Raw genomic sequence first — 15,731 nt, 5'->3', positions numbered from 1 at the left:
TGAAGCTCCAAACGATTTACGTGTTCACTTGTCTGAACAAATCTGAAGGTAACCCTGCTCAAAATTGCTCGTTTTCTCTTGGGAACAGAAAGGATTACTTTCTTTCAGACAAAGGAAATTTTTGGATAATCACAAAACGCGCGCTGAATGCATATGTGATATCGGGGAGGAAAGATTGCGTGACGAGCCAAAAGAGCGTCTGCGAGGGAGGACCCAGGGAGGCAAATGTGATAGATGTGTATTAGTTTTCTTCAAAATATTTATCCGTTCGTTCACCAGTTTACTTAGTTCTTCAGGCATGAGTATTAGTTGGGTCGACATCTGCTTGGCCCTAATAATAATAATAATAATAATAATAATAATAATTTTAATTTGTAGATCATATTTACTTGTTTCTTTTTATTCTGTTTTTATTTTGGAAGCCCGTCTTGTCCTCTTCTCGTTGTTGCTGTCTTTACTCTTCACTACTTTCCTTGGTTTTCTTATTCTGTGTTGCTTTACCCTCTTCCTTTTCTTGTGTTCAGGCTACAATAAAAGTTTATGATGAGTTGTCTAATCAAAGTTAATGTTGTAAGTGTAAGCGGGGAGACTAATAAAACTAATGCTCTATTTAGTGGGGAGAAACTCTAGCTTGTGAGCTCAATCCTTTTTTTTCCTCCTTCTTTTGTTTCTTTATTCGCCTTCTTTCATTCAATCATATACATTATACTCATATAATACCTCATAAGGCAGGAGATCCAGCATGCTCTAATGAGCTTTTTAAAAGATCTCCGCAGTATTAATACAATTTACTAAGACTAATTACAGAAGGCGGACTAATTATAAGTAAACTAATTACATTCTAGGTCTCATTTTACTAATTAACCATATTTGTTCTGCTCTTCATTACAAGGCTGATTTTGAATATATAATTTTAAGTCTTGCTTATTAGCCAAAAATACAACCCCATCTCGTCAGGAGTCCAAAGAGGCTGCATGGTCAAAAGTTTTCAATTTTGGCGAGGGGAGAGTAGGCTTCAAAACCTATAGTTTTTTAGAATAGCATGAAAAAAGGGAAAAGTAAAAGACTAAAAGTTATGACGGACAACCGGTTGACCTACCTGTTTCAAAACCATTGGCATCATGTGGCTGGACCCTACGTGCACTATGACTATAAAAATAAAATAAAATAAAATTTGGGCCATGCAACGAAAAAAGGCAGACAACTGAACTACTCAATAAACTAAAATACATGCATTAGATTATCAGTATTTACTTAACATTAAAGCAATCAGAAAAAACCACTTTGCTTTTTACCCATTCCAAAAGCCATGATAAATGCTTTTACGTTTTCATAAAAATATCAGAAAATCGATCCTTATAAACGTGGTTTCGCGAGTTCGTTCACTCGGTTTTTCGTTCGCTCGTTTTTCACCGGTGAGCGCTCGGTGGACCGATCGTTTACTTGGACTACCTGGGCATTCTCTTATCCGTTTACTCACCCGTTTTTTTGTTAATTCACTCGTTCTTCCGCTTGCGCGTTCTTTCGCGTTTCAGGTTTGTTCAGTTGTTCCTCCATTTGCCCAGTTCTCCTTGCTATTCATGGTCATAAGCATTTAATTAATCAAAAGCTGTATTAAAACTTAACAAAAAACGTTCCTCGTGTTTTTTTTGTTGTTGTTGTTGTTGTTGTTTTTTTTTTTTCTCTTCTCAGATCCGCAATATATTCTCTGCTGTCTCTAAGAGGTGGCCTCTTATGCCAAAAATCTCTCATACAGCTGTTCTCAAATTTTATTTTTATTATTTATTTTTAATTTTACTCCTCCCCCTACCACCCCTCCCCCCTCCTTTTTTCCGAGAACTCCTAAGGCCCCTTTTCTCCTCTGAAAAAAGAAAATGCATGCCGCAAGTTTTCCATTTCTTAAGTGTCTAGGGAATTTGGTGTTATATCAAAAACTCCAAAACTTTCCTTATCAACAGAAACCAGAAGGAATTACTCAAAGACTATCTATGAGTGTCTCTGGCCACAGATGGACTGGGTTAGAATTGACTGCAACTTCAAAAAAGTTAGGATAGCTGTTTACAAGTTCTCCCGTTTTCGTTTCCAGAGTGCACCAGAGCAGGTCATGAGTTGCCCCGTTCAAGAATTCAGTTAATTTATTTATTTATTTTTCTTGATGTTCTAGAATTATTTTGTGACTAACTGAAGGTGTTTTCACACCATTTTCACCACAAAAGGTCAAAATCCTCACGATACTTCCCCTTAAACGCTTTTTACTTTCGACAAATTTCGACACTCAATTTATTCAAACAACATACTTTCCATTGCGCGAATCGCTGGAATCACAAAGATATAAGTTAAAAGTGGTCTGAAACGGGCAGAAAAATTCGTCATCCAGCAAATATTATAGCCTGCCTCGAACCTGACTCGAACAAGTTCAGTGCAGAAGAGTGTTAGGAATGTTGGTCCGGCAAAACTAAACTAATTAGCTTATGTCCAGGCTGGCGAAAAAATATATAAAAACGTAAGCTTACCTTTATATTGATTGTTAATTGTTTTTGCACAGTGGCAAAAGCAGAGTTGAATCTTATTCGTGCTTCACTTGGACTTTATAGTAAGGTTACAAATTGGAAGCGTTTGAAACCTTATTTTTTTTCTTTTTTGCCGTATTCCTAAGACTTCTGGAGTTCTGGAAAGGAAACATGCGAAAAAAATTCATTTAAATGACGCTTTTTAAGGTTTAGGTTTGTCAATGACGATTTTGCAATGACATCGTAAGACGAATTTCGTTTAACAAAATCTTCGCAAGGACGTAAGCTTATGTAGCAATAAGGTTTAGTATGGAGGTTTACTTACCAAATTCGGTTTCGACTCCGAAGAAAATCGTAAGAATGTCGTTGTTAAAATAGTCCGAGAATGAAAGGCTGAACAAACGCCTTCTACAAATACAAAAAGGTAAAAATGCCGTCCGTTTTTCCGTTTTTAATTCGTTCAGTGAAGAATTTTCTCCATAGTCGATCTCAGCAAAAACTGAAATTTCCCGCCACTGGCGGGGCAGCCGCGCACAATTTGCCAAACCCACGTGACATCACATTGTCTTCTGATTGGCTGTTTGCCGTGTTTGAGATAGGGGTCCATTTCTCAAAACTGCCATGGCTGGCTGGAGTTTTCGGGTTTTCGGGCCCAAGAAGTATTTTTCAAATAATAAATTTCGTTTTCTATCGATGGGTGATAGCTCCGCGTGTAAACTAAACATTTTAGCTTTCAAAACTATACCAAACTGGGTAGAAAATCAGTTTTAAATTAACTAATCGAGACGTAAACTTTCACTTGTAAGACAAGCGACCTCAGGGCCCAGTTCCTCGAAGCATGGTTAGCGCTAACCCAGGTTAAACACCATGACAACCTATAGGTTTTAATACTTCTTAACGAATGGTTAGCGCTAATCATGCTTCGAGCAACTCAGCCCTGTTGAGAAACCTGTGTTAAGCAGAAAAATGAATATGTTTTTCACTCGCTTGCCCGGCTTACACTAGGACATCTGTGTGCGTTTCTTCAAAAACAAAATTAGATACAGAGTGCATTACCGGAAATTCGATAAATAGGAGTGACACTTGTTGTTTACTAAACACTGAAAATCACTTTGAGGTTCAGAATCGGTGAAATCTCAATTTGACCAGTAAACAGCGAACGAAAAGCCACTCTGGGAATGTGCCAGTGAAAATCCCGTTTACAAACGACAATTGTGTGGAATAAATGTAATGGAATATTTTAAGCCTGGTGAATAAATGAGAATGATGAATTATTCGGTAAGTGACACAGGCGTACTCGCAAAAAAAATCCGAGTGCTCCTATCAGGAGTCCAACCTAAGACCTTCCGATTACTAGTTCGGATGTTGTTTTGTCGGTATATATTTAAGCGCTTCTTTTAGAAGTGTTCTTGTAATCACTTTAGCAATTAGACTTTTGCCTTAAGTCGTGAGCACTCAACCTTCAGTTTCAGTGAAGTCAGTAAAGTGTGATTTCAGCTTCAGTGTTTCACTTTCTAGACTTTGTGCCTAATAAACTTAATCACTTTATTGTCATTGTTATCACAATACCTCTAATACTACTACTGCTACTGCCGTTGTTGTTATTATTGTCATTATTATTACTATTATTATTATTACTATTATTATTATTATTATTATTATTATTGTCATTATTGTCATTATTATTATTATCATCATCATCATCATCACCATCATCATCATTAGCATCATCATTATTATTATTATTGTTTTTGATTTTTATATTAAAATAATTCTTTATTAAATGGATTATTTTTTATATCAAAATAATTCTTTATTAAAACACAAATTGCTATTTACAAGTTAAAACTATATAAAAAAGAGCTATTAAAAACCTATTCACATTTCATTTCGCGTTAAAAAAAGATAATATTTTCAAGCAATAATGTTTTTGAAAAGAAAAAGAAAAAAAAACCAAATATCATGAAGTTTTAAAAAAATGAAATTCAGCATTTTAAAATCAGTTCCACTTGATAAAAAGAAAAGAAAAAAAATAAATTATTGTTTTTGAAGATTTCTTTTTTGTCTTCATGAATTATTTACACAACATGCAGACACGGGTCTGGGCTAGTTATGTTACACTCAATCATTTTCATTACATTCAAACAGTTTATACGTATTCATAGAACTTCTTAACTATATTTGCGTTCTGGCAGATAATCCATTTCTGACAGCGTTCAGTAAGGAAGGACAGCTCTATGTCAGTGTTATTATTATTATTATTATTATTATTATTATTATTATTATTATTACTTTTATTATTATTATTATTATTATTACTATCTATTCAGTTTTCTTCTTAAGAACCGGGACCAAACCATAGTCCTAAACCGCTTAAGAGGATGTTTTTCACCTCATTACTTGACAACCTCGTTCCCAGGGCCTCTCCTCTACGTGAAGAGGAGAGGCCCTGGGAACGAGGTTGATTACTTGATGGTTAGCACTTTGCACAGGATGTGGGTTGTTTTCATTTCCTAGGAGTGTCGTCTTTTGAACTTCCTGGAGGTTGATGTGATAAACTTCTCTAGTTCTTTCTTTATCACTCCAAGGGCTCCTATAACCACTGGAACAACTTCCGTTTTCGTATGCCACATTCTCGCGATTTCTATCTCCACGATAGTTAATGCTAAAATGCTTAGACGATAATAATACAATACGTTAGAATTATATCAAAACAGGATATTTCACCGTGACGTAACATCTCGATTGGCTAAGAAATAATTTACATTTTCGCTTTTATCACTAATTCGACTAATTGCCAGAATTCATGGGTGAATCAGGTTTCGATAACATAAAATGTTCCAGACCAGCCGTAAAGGCATTTTAAAATATTTGTTGACTGTCGCATTTGTAACAGTAGTAACTGGTTCCGATTTTTGCTAACTCAATTATTATAGAAATCATGTACCAGGGGCGCCCAACGACAGTTTTCCCTCAGATCCTTTGAAACGCTATTTTAGGTTATCTGGAGTGCCTTTAAAGCTCTGAAGGTTCATTTTAGGCCGCGCTATAATATTTTTATCTGTTCGGTCATTCTAGAGCAAACTTAGTCTGTTCGAAATTAGTAGGGCATCTTTGTCCATTTCCCGAAATCCTTAGGCCTTATTTCCCTTCCGAAAATCTCAGCTGACCTTTTTTCGGCACCGGAAACGACATTTTTATCATTACGAAAACACTAGGCCTTAAATTTCCCATATCACGAAAGTTCGAGGTGAAAATTCCCTTCAGAAAATTGCAGGGGATTAAGGGCCTTCCGAACAGATAATTTACCGAAACGATCCGTTGGGTGCCCCTGATGTACAGATCTTAAAGGATGATGCCAGATAACTTTAAGACTGATACGTAAGTTTGATAAATCGTTTTCGTTCTGAACAAATTGTGGCTGTAGCTCGATCACCAAGCCGTTGATGATGGTGAAAGTGTTAATTCAGTCACTACGCATTCTGCGTTAAGTTTCAGTAAAGTTCTCAGTCTGAGTCGCTGTAACCTTTGACGATAAGGGAGTAAGCCCATGGCTTCAATCATTCTAGGAAATTGTCTTTGGCAGTCCTCAATGTCAGTTTCCATGTCTCGCGGTTGGGACCCACACCTACACTGCATATTCCAGATGGGGTCTAACAAATGCTTTGTAAAACGTTATAAGCACTTCTGGTTTTCTAGATGCTACATTCCTAATGATCCATAATGTCATTTGGTTTGCTCTCGCAGTCATTCCTCTTATGTGGTCCTCACGATAAATATTATCACCGGCTGAAACAACCACTCTCAGATCTCTTTCCTTCAGTTCAGCCACTTGCAGGGGTGTATTACCCATTGCATAGCTACACCTGGGGTTGTCTTTGCCAATATGTAAGACAGGACACTTTGATTCGTTAAACTTCGTTTGCCACAAATCAGCCCAAGTCTGATTGAATTGTTTTTCGTGATCTTGCTTTCCCTATTAGTTTTGAGTCACCAGCAAGAGAGGATCATCTCTTGGTCATCAGCAAGTAGCGTGGTTGTATTCTTTGTGATAGAAGGTATATTATCAATGAACAAAAGAATAGGGGGGGGGGGGGGAGGCGCAAAACAGAGCCTTGTAGGACTCTAGATGACTTGGGTTCCAAAGCAGATAGTCACGTACTCGAATTTTCTTTTGTTCTACCAATACTAAAATTCCGAATAGTGTTCTTGCATTGGCCGGTTATCCATGATCCCATATGTTTTACTAGATCTTTGTCAAACGCCTTCTGAAAATTCCAGGTATACGAGATCCACCACATCGCCATTTTCTAAAATTGTATCTCATCTTAGAATGCTGTCTTGCCCGTGTAATTAGACGGGAATATTTATCCAAGGTTCCATTTCAATCGCTTCTTCGTAACACGGTGGAGGGGTCCTTGGGGTATCTTCTGCTTCGAGCCCCATACCTAATGATGAATCAACTTCATCTCTATTTTGTACAGCAGTAAAATAATCCGGCAAATCTGTTGAAGAGGAATTTTCCTCAAATGGCTGATGATGAAGCACGTTGCGATGAGTTAACATAGGGGCTGGTGATATGTCCACGTCCTCTGCGGGAATCTCGGAGGCGACAACTTGAGCAGTCATCGAACTGTTTTGTCTTGCTTCACGAAGTCCCCGAGATATTAGCTCCCACATTGTAATTAATCCAAACAAGAACAGACAAATTGAAGCTGCTACGTTCGTCAACATTAAGATCGAGCTCGACCAGGGACAATCAGGACAAAACAGCACAAATGAGACTGTCATGCAAACGACACTTCCCACAAAACAGAACAACGCCAGTATTGTAGCGAATATGTTTAAGCTCCTTCCAGACAGACACTTGCACAATTCACGTCTTATTCTGCCCTCCATGTTCATTGTTTCAGTGGTAGTTACATTAAATGGTGATTATAGTCTCTTTTTATGTTGTCTTGAAGGTCAGTTGATAAACACTTCCTATGTTCCCGTAATCATTCTAGTAATTTGTCGTTTTCCTGCAGACGTCCAGAATTTGTCATGTATAAGGGACATTCGTCCAACTATGTTTTCCAATATCTTACCAATCCATACAATAACAAGTTAAAACTCCGCGTGGTCCTATGGTATTTGAGCGGAAGTCCATGCAAACCGGAACTGAGCTGTTAATTAAGGATCCATTTAGTTCAAACCGGCGGAACTCCTATAGGATGCAAAAATGGTTTACATGATAAGTGAGAAAAAGTAACAAAGTTTCTCGTTTATATCAAATGTCCTCTTATTATTTAACCAAGGCAGACGTTAGTTTTGGGTTTATAACTAACTAGTAAACACTCAAGTTTTCTTATATATAGCTCAGGGAAACCAGACGTCATTTGAGACCTTATTTGACGTACGTGCGGTTCACCTTGTTACGTTCTTGGCGACGAAAAGTAGTTCTTCGTGACAGACAAACAACAGCTAAAGTTGTTATTCCTAGAAACATTTTCAACCAGTCAGCTTCAGTCCTGGAAAGTTACCCACCAATAGTGAAACAAGGCCACCAGGATTAGGAGATGACACCAAGAGGAAGTTTTTAGAATTTTGCTTTCCATAAGAGTTGCTATATTTCGCTTTCCCTAGGTATCTCCCTATCTCCGCGGATGTCCGTCACCAGCTGGATAGAAACCAACGTTTACCTTTGTCTGTCAGTTCAGACTTTTACTGTAAACTAGACAAATTGCATTCGAAACACAGTGATAGAGCGAATTTCCATTGGGTGTTGAAACCTAAACCAATGCAATTACAATTACACTACCAATCGAAACAGACGTAAACAGCGCAATGAACCAATCAGAACTCGAAGTTTTTGTGCAGTAGACAAGGAGAAAGAAGACGTCTTTCTCTATAGCATGACAGCCATAAGTATTAAAACATGAAGAGATAAGACTTCTTCGTAATCTTTCAATGCAGCTTTTAATTGATTAAATTTAATTGTTTATAACATGTTTATGCCCATGAGTAGCAAGAAGAACTGAACAAACAGAGGAGCAACTGAACAAACCAGAAACGGAAATGAACGCGCTAGCGGAAGAACGAGCAAACGAAAAGCCGGATGAGTAAACGGATGGGAGAATGACCGAGTTAAAGATTAAACTGTCCACCGAGCGCTCACCGGTGCACGAAAAACCGAGTAAAGGAACTCACGAAAACAGATGACTGGAAGCTGAACGACCGAGTGAACAGCTCTCTTGATCTCTTTTGTTTGCAGGCATAAAGACGTTTAAAAGAATCGATTTTCTGATATTTTAACGCAAACTTAAAAGCACATATCTTTTCGGAATGAGTGAGAAACGGGACGGCTTTAATTTAGTTCTTATTGCTTTAATGATAATCTTATACACGTATTTTAGTGAGCTCGCCAAAAAGAAAAACAAGAAACAGTATTGTTTGACAAAGGCAAAAAAGATTCGTCTGCTTAGGTCTGTCATTCTCGTCAGGGGCACAGAGAACAGACTCGGTGAAACGCCAAACAATGAAAAACAAACAAAAGAAGAGGCGAGGAGGATTTCCGACTTGTTGGTTAGAAAACTCACGTTCATCTTTTTCTGTTTAGGTTACACAGTGCTGTGATAGTACGAAAGCCGAGGAGGGACTTTCGACTTCCGACTTCCGACTTCCGATTTCTGACTTCCGATATATCTGCTGGATGCGAGCTAGGCCACAAAAGAATGGAGTTACATTTTAACTCCATGAAGAACACCATATCTATTGAAGTCAGGTTCAAGCTTCCTAGTGATGTCAATGGTCAAATAAAAACCAATCATGAGAAAAGTAGTGGAAAAGCGAATTTTGTTCACAGATACCTCAAGAGATCGGTCAATCAACAGTGGATGCACAAACTTAGTTAATTCACGTGCTATGTATCCTACTTTCTTGTAATCTGATGATGCCATAATGCGTACCGCAATGGCATTTTGAACAAACAGATTGTGCGGTTCTTTCTTGAGTTTTACAAATAAAGGCCTGTTATGTTCATATAGGTGTTCATATGACTCCTCGAGTGCTTTCTGCCTGTCTGGTGAATGACCTTAAAGGCCAAGCAACGCCTGGTTGAAATAGATGAATCATGTGCTATCTCAGTTTCATCAGACTCGTCTTCTTCATTAGTTTCATCATGAACATCAGAAATGTGATCATCAGCGGCTGATTGTGGGGTTAATACGCGAGATACAAAGCGACTTCAGTTGTTGGAGTTGCCTTGCGTGATATTGTGTTTTAGCGTTGAGGATGACTACCAACGAAATATTTATGTAACCAACGTTTGTATCGCAACAAAATCTTGCAGATACGAGAAACAAGAGCAAACTTGAACTTCCTAACAACCAAAATCCAAAATCCAGGCAACAAAACTGGATAAAACCGCGATCCACTGTGATCATAGGATCCGCAGATCCGTTAAAATTTTGCTCTGAATCCAGAATCCGGCCTAAAATATTTACTAAATCCGCCTATCCGTAGACCTAATCACCCCCCTCGTTAATGGTAATTGAACTGATCTGTCCTTAGGTTGTAGTTTCCACAATACTGTGTACCTCTTCCCTTTCATTTCAATGTAACATGGAGAGGGACACATGTATTTTCCCTGATTAATATCTGCAGCCACTGCCTTCTGAATGAAACCATCTCCAATCTCGGAGCCTTGTTTGAAATAGACTCTTGCAAATTCCATTGTCATAGTCGGAAAGCATGGAATTTTCCATTGTATGGTGGAAACCCTGTCCACATGGATTATTTGGAAGAGCTTTTCTAGGACAAGCCGAAAGAAAATTGTTGGTATCCTAAGCACAGAGATCAAGAGCATTAAAGAGCGCTATCCTCACTTTGAACTGGAAATTGAGCAAGACGCAACTCGCACACCGGTGTTAATTAAGCAACAACGCAAATAAATTGATTTATTGTATTGTACATCTGTTTCTAGTTTATGAGTGGTTTTCAGGGAAGGGGGGCGTTTGTTAGAGAGGGGCGTTTAATACAAACTTGTCAGCTTAGGGGGGCGTTAATTAGAAAGGAGGCGTTCATAAGAGAGAGGGCGTTTATTAGATCATTTACGGTATTTAACATTTTCAGCCAAACAAATCTGCATCAGAATAAAAAAAAAAGCATGCAATCATTTAATTTTAAGTTCTTACGACTTCTTATTTTGCCTTGTCCACTACTATGAAAAATTAATTTTAGCAATACTTATTGCCACGAGAGATCACATTCGGTGATCACGCGTACCACGTGACACATCGATATAATGTAGTTTAAGTAAAAACACAAGGACTTGTCAGTTGTCACTAGAACTAGAAGCTTAGACAGAGCTCAATAAAAGCGATTCTACAGTCAAATCTGGTCTTGAAAGCCATAAGCGAAACATAGTCTCAGATGTGGGATTCGTTCGAAATCGCCTCACGCCTTAATCAACAGGAGAACAAGTACCGTGTGGCAACGTTCATTACTTGCATTGGTTCGGAGGCTCTAGAGGTTTACAATGGCTTGCCGTTCGAAGCCGAAGAAGATAAGCAAGTTATGACCAAGGTACTTGATTTGATGGAAAGGCACTGCATTGGTCAAACAAATGTTATCTACCAACAGTACTGTTTAAACAACAGGATCCAAGAAAGTGGTGAATCATTCGACGCCTATCTTACTGCACTGAGAACTCTAGCTAAAACCTGCAATTTCTGCCCGCTAACAGATGAGCTAATTGGCGATAGGATAGTGTGTGAAATTACTTCAAGAAGCCAAATTAACCCTTCAAAGGTGCATCAACACGTGTCAATCTGCAGAAACAACCGCGACGCAAATGAAAGCTATGAGTGGAAACGGAAGATGTCAATGCCCTAAATCAAAAAGGCAAAAAAGTGTGGAAAAGGAAGAGCGATACAAGCGTGGTTGACTGCAAATTCTGTGGTTTCCCTCCCTCCACAAAAACCAACATCTTCAAATTCCAATTCGACCCGGAAAGCACGGACACCTTTGAACGAGTTCCTAGGGCTCTTTGGTGCTTCGTGGGTAAATAAATTACATTTACATTTATGGCTGCAAACAAAAGAGCTGTCCACTCTGTGTTCATCTGGTTTCGCGAGTTCGTTCACTCGGTTTTTCGTTCGCTCGTTTTTCACCGGTGAGCGCTCGGTGGACAGTTTTATCGTTTACTCGGTCATTCTCCCATCCGTTTGCTCATCCGGTTTTTCGTTCGCTCGTTCTTCCGCTAGCGCGTTCGTTTCCGGTTCTGGTTTGTTCGGTTGTTCCTCTGTTTGCTCAGTTCTTCTTGCTTCTCATGTGGATAAACATGTTATAAACAATTAGATTTAATAAATTAAAGACTGTATAAAAACATTATGAAGAAGTCTCGTTATGTTTTATTATGAAAACCGTCATGGGCGTAATTGTTTACAAACTAATGCAAAGCGATTAAGCTCGAGTCTTCTTTGTGAAGAAAGGGCCTCAGGAACTTAAAGGTACCAAATCGAGATAAAGACAAGATGCCTGCTATACTGGCATTACGCGTGATGCTGGGGCTGATTCATTTATTCCAACTGTATGCTTCGCCGATTGATGAAACTATCCTTGCTAATGGAATAGTTTGAGTCACGACGATCGCGTTACGTTGTTTTCCTTGTGTTACACGACTTAGACTTTCACCGGAAATTTTTGAAATTCTATTACGATAACGTAAGCTTCTTAATGACCTCTTTTCAGTCTCGCGTCGTGGTCTAAGACTGTCAAACAAAGCACGATTCCTTCGCCATGAACTCACCAATTTTCACCGTTTTAAATGTCGAGTGCTTCTTAGAAGTTATTCTTTCTATTTGCCGCTTCAAAATGGTGAAATTGCTGTTTAAAAACGGCACACTTGAGTCCAGAATATGTTATAAACAATATGGCGCCACAATTTAATGCAGTTTTAATGAAGAAATCAAATGATGCGTTGACGTCACACAGGTAAGGGTGAGTGGGTCCCCTCCCTAGCGATATAAGCGACAAGAATGGATTTTGATTGGCCTGCTGTTGTTGAAGACAATCAGAACAATACATCCCGAGTAGGAGAGGGGAGAGTTAAATGAATAAATTAATGTACCGATTTGTAGCTACGACGAAGAAAAAGAAATCGACCCGTTTTTAGACACGGTATGCCCCCTCAGGGCATCCCGCGTAAAAACAAACTGTTGAGAAATGGGTAATAACAAAGGGCAGTTTCGTGGGAGATGATCTCAGAAATGCGATTGCGTGACACTAGGGTAAACTGAAAATTGAAAATGTATCCTGCATTTGATAGCCTCCCACGCAGACGTTCTTAGGAGTTCGTCACGCGTTCCTGCCCCACGTGGGGCAGGAACGAGTGACGAACCCCTAAGAAGCTCTAAGAACGTCTGCGTGGGAGGCTAGCATTTGACGAAGAGACGGTTTTGATATCAATCTGCATTTTATACCCAGTCTGCAGTCTGCATTTTATACCCAGTCTGCAGTCTGCAATCTGCAGTCTGCATTTTATACTGACCGACCGGCCATAAGTATTTATTATAATGAGGGAAACAGACTTGATTTCCGGGGGAGCAAGCAATACGACATCGACAGATTTTAACTAGTTTCTTTGAATATTAACGAAGTTTGTCAAAGACAAATTGTATACCTTCAGTATTCTAACAATACACGAACACATATTTTATTCAAAAAACATTATTTTACTGCCACCCCGACTGCTATTTACCGATGTCGCCGATGTCATGTTGACGCAAAGCGGCGAACAGGTCAACCACGTTCGAAGTAAAGGTCATGTGTCCGCGTTATTGCTTACGTCATGCTTTGGGCTTGTATATTTCAAGGTGGACGCTTTTCCAAAAGAAAATAATAATGCCAATTTCATGGGAAATGATCTCGAAAGACGATTGTATGACACTAGCGCAAGTTAAGTTGAAAAATTCAAAATGTATCCTGTATTTGACGAAGAGGCGGTTTTGGTCTCAGTCTGCATTTTATACCCAGTCTGCAGTCTGCAGTCTGCATTTTACACCTAGTCTGCATTTTATACCCAGTCTGCAGTCTACATTTTAAACTGACAACAAGACGCATATGTGCGTGAACTTGGGCTTCATTCCTGGCATATCCAGCTGTAAACGCCAGAAAGTTGACATGATAAAATCTCAGTTGTCATTTGTCGATTGTTTTACAGCATAGTACAAGTAAGTATATTGTTAGCAATGTATATTCCTGGTCTAAATTGTGCCCTTTGTCTGTTTTTTACGCCCGGTCTGTAGACTGCGTTTTACACTGACCGTTTAAGTAATAAATTTTAGAATCTAATACAGGTTCTGACAGTAAAATCCGAGCTTTCAACCTATCTGTGCATCTATCTGGCCAACAGGATTTAGCAAAGTGGGCAGGGATATCTTGTGTTGGCTTCATTCCCCCCTCGCAAAAGTTTTTGTTTTTTGAAATAAGGGAATTCTGATTGAAATTGGTGTTTCGTGGGAATTTCTTTTTGTCAGTATCTTTCACCCATTAATCGATGAAATTTGTCCTCGCATCACATCGGCGAAATTTGATCCGTCTCCAGTGCATGCGTTTGTTTACGCAAGATTACGCAGTTGTCACGTTTTGGCAATTAAAATAGAGAGAAAAACAGACAGAATGCTCCCAAAGGAAAAATTTATTGAGAATAGTCTTTGTTTACGCCTAAGAAAGAAACGCTTATAATTCTAAATGCGAGACGAGAGACGCGAAAGCGATTTGAAGGAACTATCAGTCCATTTCGAAGCGAATTTATCAACCCGTGCGTGGCACGTTTTTCAAATTTTCGCTAAAACTGTTCAGAATATAAAGAATCGGTCAATTAGAATAGTATTTCAGTACAAATTCACGATCAAACCTGTAATTTTTCAGCCGTTGAATTCCCAGAAGTACTAAAAAATTTTGTATAAAGTCCGTGGCCTGAATAAGGATTTGAGATGTCCGCGCTCCGCTAACTCGTCGCCCGGATAAAACAACAATTTGTACTCGAAGCACAGTTTCTTCGCCGTTATTTCTCGGATTTCCGCTATCGAAACTGTTGACTATTCCTAAGTAGTTCTTCTTTCGATGTACCATTTCGAAAAGTTGTGTTTTCCTTCGGAAAACGCGAAAATCGTCGACTAAAAAATGGCCGACCCATGCAAACCCATGCAGCGACAAGATTACCTGCGCATGCGTTTTAAGGCCCAGACGGCGATTTGTGACTGAATGTGGAAAACAAAAACAAAAAAAAAACGAAGGGCAATTTTCAACTTGGTCTCCCTGTGGGAAGCCCAAGTAATTATGGCTGTCATGCTATGGAGAAAGACGTCTTCTTTTTCCTTGTCTGATCCACAAAAACTTCGAGTTCTGATTGGTTCATTGCGCTGTTTACGTCTGTTTCGATTGGTAGCGTAATTGTAATTGCATTGGTTTAGGTTTCAACACCCAATTGAAATTCGCTCTATCACTGTGTTTCGAATGTAATTTGTCTAGTTTACAGTAAAAGTCTGAACTGACAGACAAAGGTAAACGTTGGTTTCTCATCGAGCTGGTGACAGAAATCCGCGGAGACACTTAGCGAAAGCGAAATATAGCAACTCTTATGGAAAGCAAAATTCTAAAAACTTCCTCTTGGAGTCATCTCCTAATCCTGGTGGCCTTGTTTCACTATTGGTGAGTAACTTTTCCTGAATGGTTGAAAATGTTTCTAGGAATAACGACAGGAACTTTAGCTGTTGTTTGTCCGTTTGGTCGCTAAGAACGTAACAAGGTGCACACAGGGTGAACCGCACGTACGTCAAATGAGGTCTCAAATGACGTCTGGTTTCCCTGAGCTCAACTGATAAGAACTTGAGTGTTTACTAGTTTTAAAATAGTTGTAAACCTAAAACTAACGTCTGCCTTGGTTAAATTATAAGAGGACATTAGATATAAACGAGAAACTTTGTTACTTTTTCTCACTTATCATGCAAACCATTTTTGTATGTCATAGGAGTTCCGTTTGAACTGAAGCTCAGTTCCGCTTTGCATGGACTTCCGCTTGAAACGCGGGAACGTGAATTATGAAATACCATTGGATCACGTCTTCTAACTTGTTTTTGGTAAGATATTGGAAACATAGCTGGACGGATGTCCTTCATACATGATAAAATTCTGGAGCTAAAGGAAAAGTGATGACGTCTGAAGGAAAACGACAAA

General features: G+C 38.9%; 1 long non-coding RNA gene and 1 pseudogene across 1 annotated transcript; both read right to left on the bottom strand.

Annotated features, from left to right (window-relative positions):
* Positions 1-370: 370 nt before the first annotated feature.
* On the bottom strand, positions 371-2,990 carry LOC146481972 (uncharacterized). The gene is made up of 4 exons (XR_014864370.1): positions 2,836-2,990; positions 2,514-2,668; positions 1,100-1,149; positions 371-525 (listed from the first exon to the last, which is right to left on the bottom strand). It is a non-coding gene; the product is annotated as an uncharacterized LOC146481972 (long non-coding RNA).
* Positions 2,991-8,332: 5,342 nt separating this feature from the next.
* On the bottom strand, positions 8,333-10,356 carry LOC146481971 (uncharacterized; annotated as a pseudogene).
* Between the last annotated feature and the right edge of the window lie 5,375 nt (positions 10,357-15,731).

Source organism: Pavona decussata, unplaced genomic scaffold, assembly GCF_977016875.1.
Source record: "Pavona decussata unplaced genomic scaffold, jaPavDecu1.1 SCAFFOLD_48, whole genome shotgun sequence".
NCBI lineage: Eukaryota > Metazoa > Cnidaria > Anthozoa > Scleractinia > Agariciidae > Pavona > Pavona decussata.
The sequence above is the reverse complement of the archived record's forward strand: the minus strand, read 5'-3'. Positions and strand labels throughout refer to the sequence as shown.